The 7,852-nt window shown below is 39.0% G+C and overlaps 1 pseudogene; it reads left to right on the forward strand.

Annotated features, from left to right (window-relative positions):
- The first annotated feature begins 1,710 nt into the window (after window positions 1-1,710).
- On the forward strand, window positions 1,711-1,865 carry LOC109575200 (large ribosomal subunit protein eL39-like; annotated as a pseudogene).
- The last annotated feature ends 5,987 nt before the right edge of the window (window positions 1,866-7,852 follow it).

The raw sequence follows: 7,852 nt of genomic DNA on the forward strand, positions 1-7,852 counted from the left end.
GTAGGGAACTGGTTAACTAACATGGTACTAAGCTATCAAAAAGCAAAATGGAAAGGAGATAAAAATGAAGTTTGTAATGTTCTAATGTGGATCACTTTCCAAGACATTAAATGAAAAAAGCAAGGCTCATTACAGGATGCTTGTATGTTACCATTAATAATTATGTTTAAACAGGATGTGCATATATAATCATTATGTTGAACAAGCATGACTCATGGGGTGTGTATCAGTTAATGCAGGCTAAACAACTGCAACAAATAGATCCAAAACACGACTCAGCAAAGTAATGTATTTCTTGCTTACCTAATAGTTCTGGACAGATACTTAGGTCAGGGAGGAAGCGCTCCTACATTACTGTCCCTCATAGGCCTCGGCTCTGGTCGTCTGGTTTGCCACCACCTGGGTCAGAAAGTGGTACACTCTGCTTCCACTCACACTGGAGAAAATGTTGTCATGTGGCCATACTCAAATTGAATGGGAATATGGGAAACTAGTCTAATAGTTCCAGAGATTAATAGATTTTGCTAGACAGATAAGGCCTCTGTTGCAGTCAACCTCTCTGGTCACCAAATATATTCACCTTCTCCCCAAGGGTGAAGACAAAAGTCTCATTCAATTATTGAATTTCATTTCAAAATCATGATTGCAGTCTTTTCTAATTATCCTGGATGAATTTCCTCATGGTCTAGCAATCTATGAGCTAAAAGTCAAGTTGTTGCTATCAATACTTCATTACTGCTCCACCCAGTACCCAATGATAAGACAGAAAAACAGCAATAAAAGTCCCTGTTAGGAAAAGGGAGAATGGGAAACAAAGCAGTCATGTCCAAAGCTATCGTGGAATTCAGACGTATACATTATGAAGATATTCTTGGGCAGAGGATCTGAATAGACATTTTTCTGAAAGAGACATACAGATGGCCAAGGGCACATGAAAAGATGCTCAACATTGCTAATCATTAGGGAAATGCAAATCAAAACCACAATGAGTTTAAAAGTTAAGAAAAAGAAACCCACAATGAGGTATCACCTCATACCTGTCAGAATAGGTATTATCAAAAAGACAACAAATAACAAATGTTAACAAGGATGTGGAGAAAAGAGAACGCTTCTGCACTGTCGGTGAGAATGTAAATTGGTGCAACCACTATGGAAAACAGTATGGGGGATCCTCAAAAAACTAAAAAGAGACCTACCATATGATCTAGCAGTTCTACTTCTGAATATTTTTCTGAAGAAAAAAAAACGTTAATTCAAAAAGGTAAGGTCTGGGGTTGCGCTGCCAGGGGGAGCCTCAAAAAACTAAAAAGAGACCTACCATATGATCTAGCAGTTCTACTTCTGAATATTTTTCTGAAGAAAAAAAACATTAATTCAAAAAGGTAAGGTCTGGGGTTGCACTGCCAGGGACGCTGTTCTCTCTGGAGGGGATATCCCCAGTGACTTTCCATTTCCGGAGACTGGGCTGCACTACAAGAAACTCCCAGCTCACCCCTCAAGGGATCCTGACCATCTCCTGGCCAGAGCAATGGCTCCAGAGCAGTACCTGCTGCACCTTTTCACAAGTAGTACAGGGTCTATTTTTCACATCATTTGGTTGAATTTTATCTGTTTGTAATTTACTTTTCTGTTTGAAAGCCTGAGGCAGTGGAATCAACAATACTTCCTACATCATTTAAGAGTAGAAATTACAGGAATTTGCTGCTTGCAATGTCTTCTCACAAGACTTTCAGGATCAAGTGATTCCTGGCCAAGGAACAAAAGCAGCATTGTCCCATTTCCCAATGGATTCAAATGAAAACTGGCAATAAAATGGGTACAGCTCCAAGAGAAGACATTGGAGAAGAATCAGACTGAGTCCGTAAGAATCCTTGCATATGAAGTGCTACTTAACCTGCTGAAAGTCTATGTAGGATACATTTTAAGTTAAAATTTTTATAAAACTATATTATGAATCCATTTTTATAAGATTTTAAAAATATGTGTGTGTACACAGATATGCATACACACACACACCCCCTTATATGTGTGTATGTACGTTAAAGAAACTGGAAGACTGGGACTTCACTGGTGGTCCAGTGGTTAGGAATCTGCCTTCCAGCACAGGGGACGTGGGTTCGATCGCTGATCTGGGAAGATCACACATGTGGTTGAGCAACAAAGTCCCTGTGCCACAACTACTGAGCCCGCGTGTGCACCTGCTGAAGTGTGCCCTAAAGCCTGTGCTCTGCGACGAGAAGCTGCCGCCACGAGAAGCCCATGCACTGCAAATAGAGAGTAGCCCCCTCTCACTGAAAGAAGAGAAAGCCTGGGCACAGCAGTGAAGACCCAGCACAGCCAGAAATAAATAAATGAATAAATAAGTAAAATTAAAAAATTAACTGGAAGACTATATACCAAAGTCTTAACAATAGTTATCTCTGTATGGTCCTAATATAGGTGATCTTTCTCTCCTTCTGGGTCTTCTCTACACCTTCTAATGACCTACTGTCTGAACACCTCATGAGTATTTTAAGGGAGAAATGGAATGTTTGACTCTTGGTGTTTCCTCACTAGGGGTCCATCTGGCTCGGTAATAGATAAGTGAAACGTTTTGTTGGAAAAGGTCCACTCTTTAGTGGACCAGAAGGACACATCAAATGGTAAACTGTGATTTTGAGTGACTGTTTTCTGCTTCTTGTGTTTTTTGGTTTCCTATTATGCACATGTTACCTTTAAAAAATGTGATTTTAAGGACCTTAAAAAATATATATGCATTCCTATGTTTTTGCCACCTTATTTACAATGGTCAATTTACAAAAGCAACCTAAGTGTCCATTAATAGATGAGTGGATGAAGAAGCTCTATATAAAACATATGTATAACATACATATAACACATATATATACCCTGACATATGCAATGTAATATCAGCCTAAAAATAATGAAATCTTTCCATTTGTAATAGCATAAATGGGCTTAGAGGGTATAGTGCTAAATGAAAAGTCAGAGAAAAACAAATACGGTTGTTATCTCACATATGGAATCTAAAAAACATAACAAATGAACAAACAACAAAACAGAAACAGACTCAGCAAACACGTGGTTGTGGGGGCGGGGGAGGTGGTGAGAGAGGGTGGGTAAGTGAAATGGATGGGGAGATTACGAGGTAAGGTGGTTTGCTTTTAAGAGGTGCAGTCTTTCAGTTACAAAATGAATGAGCCACAGGGATAAAATGAACCACATAGGGATTATAGTCAATAATTATGTAGTATCTTTGTATGGTGACAGATGGTGACTAGACCTGTGGTGATCATCTCGTAACAGAAAAATCACCATGCTGTGCACCCGAAACTATTAACAGAATGTTGGTCAGTTACACATCAATTAAAACAAAAAGGTGAAGGGCGTTATGAAAAGATGCTCTATCCTGGCAGCGAAGGAAGTTCTCGGATTAGGCCCCGTCCGAAACTATTAACAGAATGTTGGTCAGTTACACATCAATTAAAACAAAAAGGTAAAGGGCGTTATGAAAAGATGCTCTATCCTGGCAGCGAAGGAAGTTCTCGGATTAGGCCCCGTCCGAAACTATTAACAGAATGTTGGTCAGTTACACATCAATTAAAGCAAAAAGGTAAAGGGCGTTATGAAAAGATGCTCTATCCTGGCAGCGAAGGCAGTTCTCGGATTAGGCCCCGTTTTGCCCTTGTCATTGTTACTCTCTTGTTCTCCGCATGCCCTGCTTCTGCCCTCTGGCAAGTCCTTGCTCAGCCACTTTTCTCCCTGGCTCTGTGTGAAGTGGAAGCATGCCTTCCTTGAAGACTGTACAGCTTTGACAACCTGCTTCCGGATGGTTGGAGATCCAAGAGCTGTTTTATGGTTTTACTTATTTTTTCAGGCCAGGCTTGTGGGGGTTTGCGGCAATATAGTTCCCCCAGAAATTTCAGCTCTATTTGCTTCTAAGCAGCTTGTAATCCCAAAGACCTCTCAGACAGGTTTTCAACATTAGCAAAAAAGTAAGAGAAACTTCAAAAATTTTCAAAAAGTAACAACCTGGTCAATACTCCTTGTGTTATTCCCATAATTTAGGTCAAGAAGAGGATCTTTCCTGAGGGTTTAATCTGTGAAAATCTGGATCATGACTTTGGTGAACTTTCCAGTCCCTCTTTATTCTGCTAGTTGTACATTTATTGATGTTGCATTCGTTTACTCTCTACTTGGTGTTGGAATTCAACTCCACTGTGTAGTGGCTGCCTTGTGAGCTGGTGCAACAGATGAGCCTGAATCAAAGCACACGATGACCACCACAACCACTGTTTCAGCTGGCAGGGAAAGCCATAACCATGTCTAAGAAGGAATCTGAGAATCCATCCAATCTAGATGAATTAGATTAGAATTCTAGACCAGGGCTCAGCAAACTGTAGCCTGTGGAGCAAACATGGCCAACCGTCTATTTCTTTAAATAAAGTTTTATTGAACACTTACTTGTTTATATATTCATCATGCTTCTGTACCACAACAGCAGAGCTGAGTATCTGCAACAGAGATAGTATGGGTCACAAAGCCTACAATATTTACCTTCTGGCCCTTCACAAGAAAATAAAAAATTACCCATTCTTTTTTTTTCTAATTTTTGACAAGATACATCCTGATATATCTGTGCATATATTTTTTAGCATTCTTTTTCATATCTTTTTTTAAAAATTGAAGTATAATTGATATACAATGTTGGGTTAGTTTCGGGTGTACACCACAGCAATTCAGTTATATATATGTATATATATATATTCTTTTTCAGATTCTTTTATAGATTATTTCAAAATATTAAGTTCCCTGTGCTATACAGTAGGTCCTTGTTGGTTTTATTTTATATTTATTTATATATTATCATATTTATTTTATTTTAAATTGTATTTATTTATTTTTGGCTGTGTTGGGGCTTTGTTGCTGTGAACAGTCTCTAGTTGTGATCAGGGCCTACTCTCTCGCTGCAGTGAGTGGGCTTCTCACTGCAGCGGCCTCTTGTAGAGCATGGGCTCTGGGGCGCACAGGCTTCAGCAGTCGCAGTGCATAGACTCAGTAGTTGTGGCTCACAGGCTTGGTTGCCCCGAGGCACATGGGATCTTTCCAGACCAGGGATCAAACCCATGTCCCCTACATTGGCGAATGGATTCTTAACCACTGGACCATCAGGCAGGTCCCAGTTATCTATTTTATACATAGTGGTATATATATGTTAATCCCAACCTCCCAATTTATCCCTCCCCCAACCCTTTCCCCTTTGCTAACTATACTTTTGTTTTCTATGTATGTGAGTCTCTTTCTTTTTGTAAATAAGTTCGTTTGTGTTTTTTTTTTAATTGCCCATTCTTGTTCTAGACAATAGTAGCCTCTTCGATGATCTGTCAGTGAGGACCAAAAGGGAGAGGAGAATGGAAAATTCCACTCTTTATACAACAAAGCTACAGAAAAATTCCACTCTTTATACTACAAATCTCCCTACCAAAAGGGAGATGAGAATGGAACATTCCACTCTTTATACTACAAAACCAGTATGGTACCAGCACAGAAACAGAAATATAGATCAACGAAACAGGATACAAAGTCCAGACATAAACCCACACACCTGTGGCCACCTAACCTATGACAAAGGAGGTAAGAATGTTCGATGGAGATAAGAGTCTTTTCAATAAGCAGTGTTGGGAAAACTGGACAGCTACATGTAAATGAATGAAATTAGAATACTGTCTAACACCATACACAAAAATAAACTCAAAATGGATTAAAGACCTAAATATAAGGCTGGATACTATAAAACTCTTAGAGGAAACATAGGCAGAACACTCTATGACATAAATCACAGCAAGAACTTTTTCAACCCACCTCCTAGTATGATGAAAATAAAAACAAAAATAAATGGGGTCACAGGTGAAAAATAACTTAAAGCTTTTGCACAGCAAAGGAAACCATAAAACAAAAGACAACCTTCACAATTGGAGAAAATACTTGCAAATGAAGCAACCAACAAGGGATTAATCTTCAAAATATACAAACAGTTCATGCAGCTCAATATCAAAACCCCCAAACAACTCAATCAAAAAATGGGTGCAAGATCTAAACAGATATTTCTCCAAAGAAGACATACAAGGCTAAAAAACACATGAAAAGATACTCAACATCACTAATTATTAGAGAAATGCAAATCAAAACTACAGTGAGGTATCACCTCACACAGATCAGAATGGCCATCATCAAACAATCTACAAACAACAAATGCAGGAGAAAGTGTGAAGAATAGGGAATCCTCCTACACTTGGTGGGAATGTAAATTGGTACATCCACTATGGAGAACAGTATGAGGGTTTATTTAAAAACTAAAAACAGAGCTACCATATGATCCAGTAAGCCCACTCCTATATCTGAAGAAAATCATAATTCAAAAAGATACGTGCACCCCAATATTCATAGCGGCACAATTGTCAATAGCCAGGACATGGAAGCAACCTAAATGTCCACCAACAGAGGAATGGATAAAGAAGTGTGTTACATATATACAATGGAATATAACTCAGCCATAAAAAAGAATGAAGTAATGCAATTTGCAGCGACATGGATGGACCTCAAGATCATCATACTGAGTAAAATAAGTCAGACAGAGAAAGATGAATATGCTGATATCACTTACAAGTGGAGTCTAAAAAATGGGTACAAATGAGCTTATCTACAAAACAGAAATAGAGTTATAGAAAACAAACTTATGGTTACCAGGGGGAAAGGGTGGGAGGAGGGATAAACTGGGAGGTTGGGACTGACATATATACGCTCTTATGTATAAACTAGATAGCTATTAAGGAGCTATGTATAGCACAAGGAACAGTACTCAATACTCTGCAATGGCTTATTTGGGAAAAGACTCTTAAAAAGAGTGACTATATGTGTATGTATAAATGATTCACTTTTGTACACCTGAAACTAACACAACATTGTAAATCAACTATACTCCAATAAATTGTTTTTAAAAAAGAAAAAAAATTCCATTCTTGCCTGAAGAAACTCCTCATGCCCTCAGGAATTGAAACACGAAAAGGTAAGACTTTTCATAATCAATCTTGGGCTGAATCACCCATGGACACCAAACTTGTTACAATAGGTCTGCTCTTGGAATCCACCTGATCAATGACTAACCCCACTTCAGTTTGAGCCAGTCATTGCCAATCATTTATATTTAATCTAAACCCCTCATTTTCCCCCAAATCTATACAAACCCCATCTTTTACTATGTTCACAGACATTATCTGTCTCCTTGTAGTTCTCCCTTGCCTGGCAAGAAATAATTTCCACTTGGTTTTTTTTTTTTTCCTTTCTAGTTTTAAAGAATTGTGATTCCTTTAATACCGAAAATCTAAACTATAGTGACTTAACAAAATAGAAGTTTATTTCCTGCTCACCTAGTAGTCTTGAACAGGTGTTCAGCTTTGTGGGGCAGCTCTTATCTTCCTTGTCATTCATGGATCCAGCTGCATCCAGCTGTCAGAAGAGGAAAGAGTTCCCCTGTGTGTGGGTATTGTGGGAGGTATTTACTAGACCAGTCCTGGAAGTGGCACCTCACTTGCTGTTGTTATTCAGTCGCTAAGTGTCTGACTCTTTGTGACTCCATGGACTGCAGTGCACCAGGCTCCTCTGACTCAGATTCACGTCCTTTGAGTCTGTGATGCTGTCTAACCATCTCACCCTCTGCCGCCCGCTCCTCCTTTCGCCTTTAATCTTTCCCAGCATCAGGGTCTTTCCCAATGAGTCAGCTCCTTGCATCAGATAACCAAAGTATTGGAACTTCAGCATCAGTTCTTCCAATGAATATTCAGGACTGATTTCA

The sequence above is a fragment of the Bos indicus genome, chromosome 21, assembly GCF_029378745.1.
Source record: "Bos indicus isolate NIAB-ARS_2022 breed Sahiwal x Tharparkar chromosome 21, NIAB-ARS_B.indTharparkar_mat_pri_1.0, whole genome shotgun sequence".
In the NCBI taxonomy this organism is placed as follows: Eukaryota; Metazoa; Chordata; class Mammalia; order Artiodactyla; family Bovidae; genus Bos; species Bos indicus.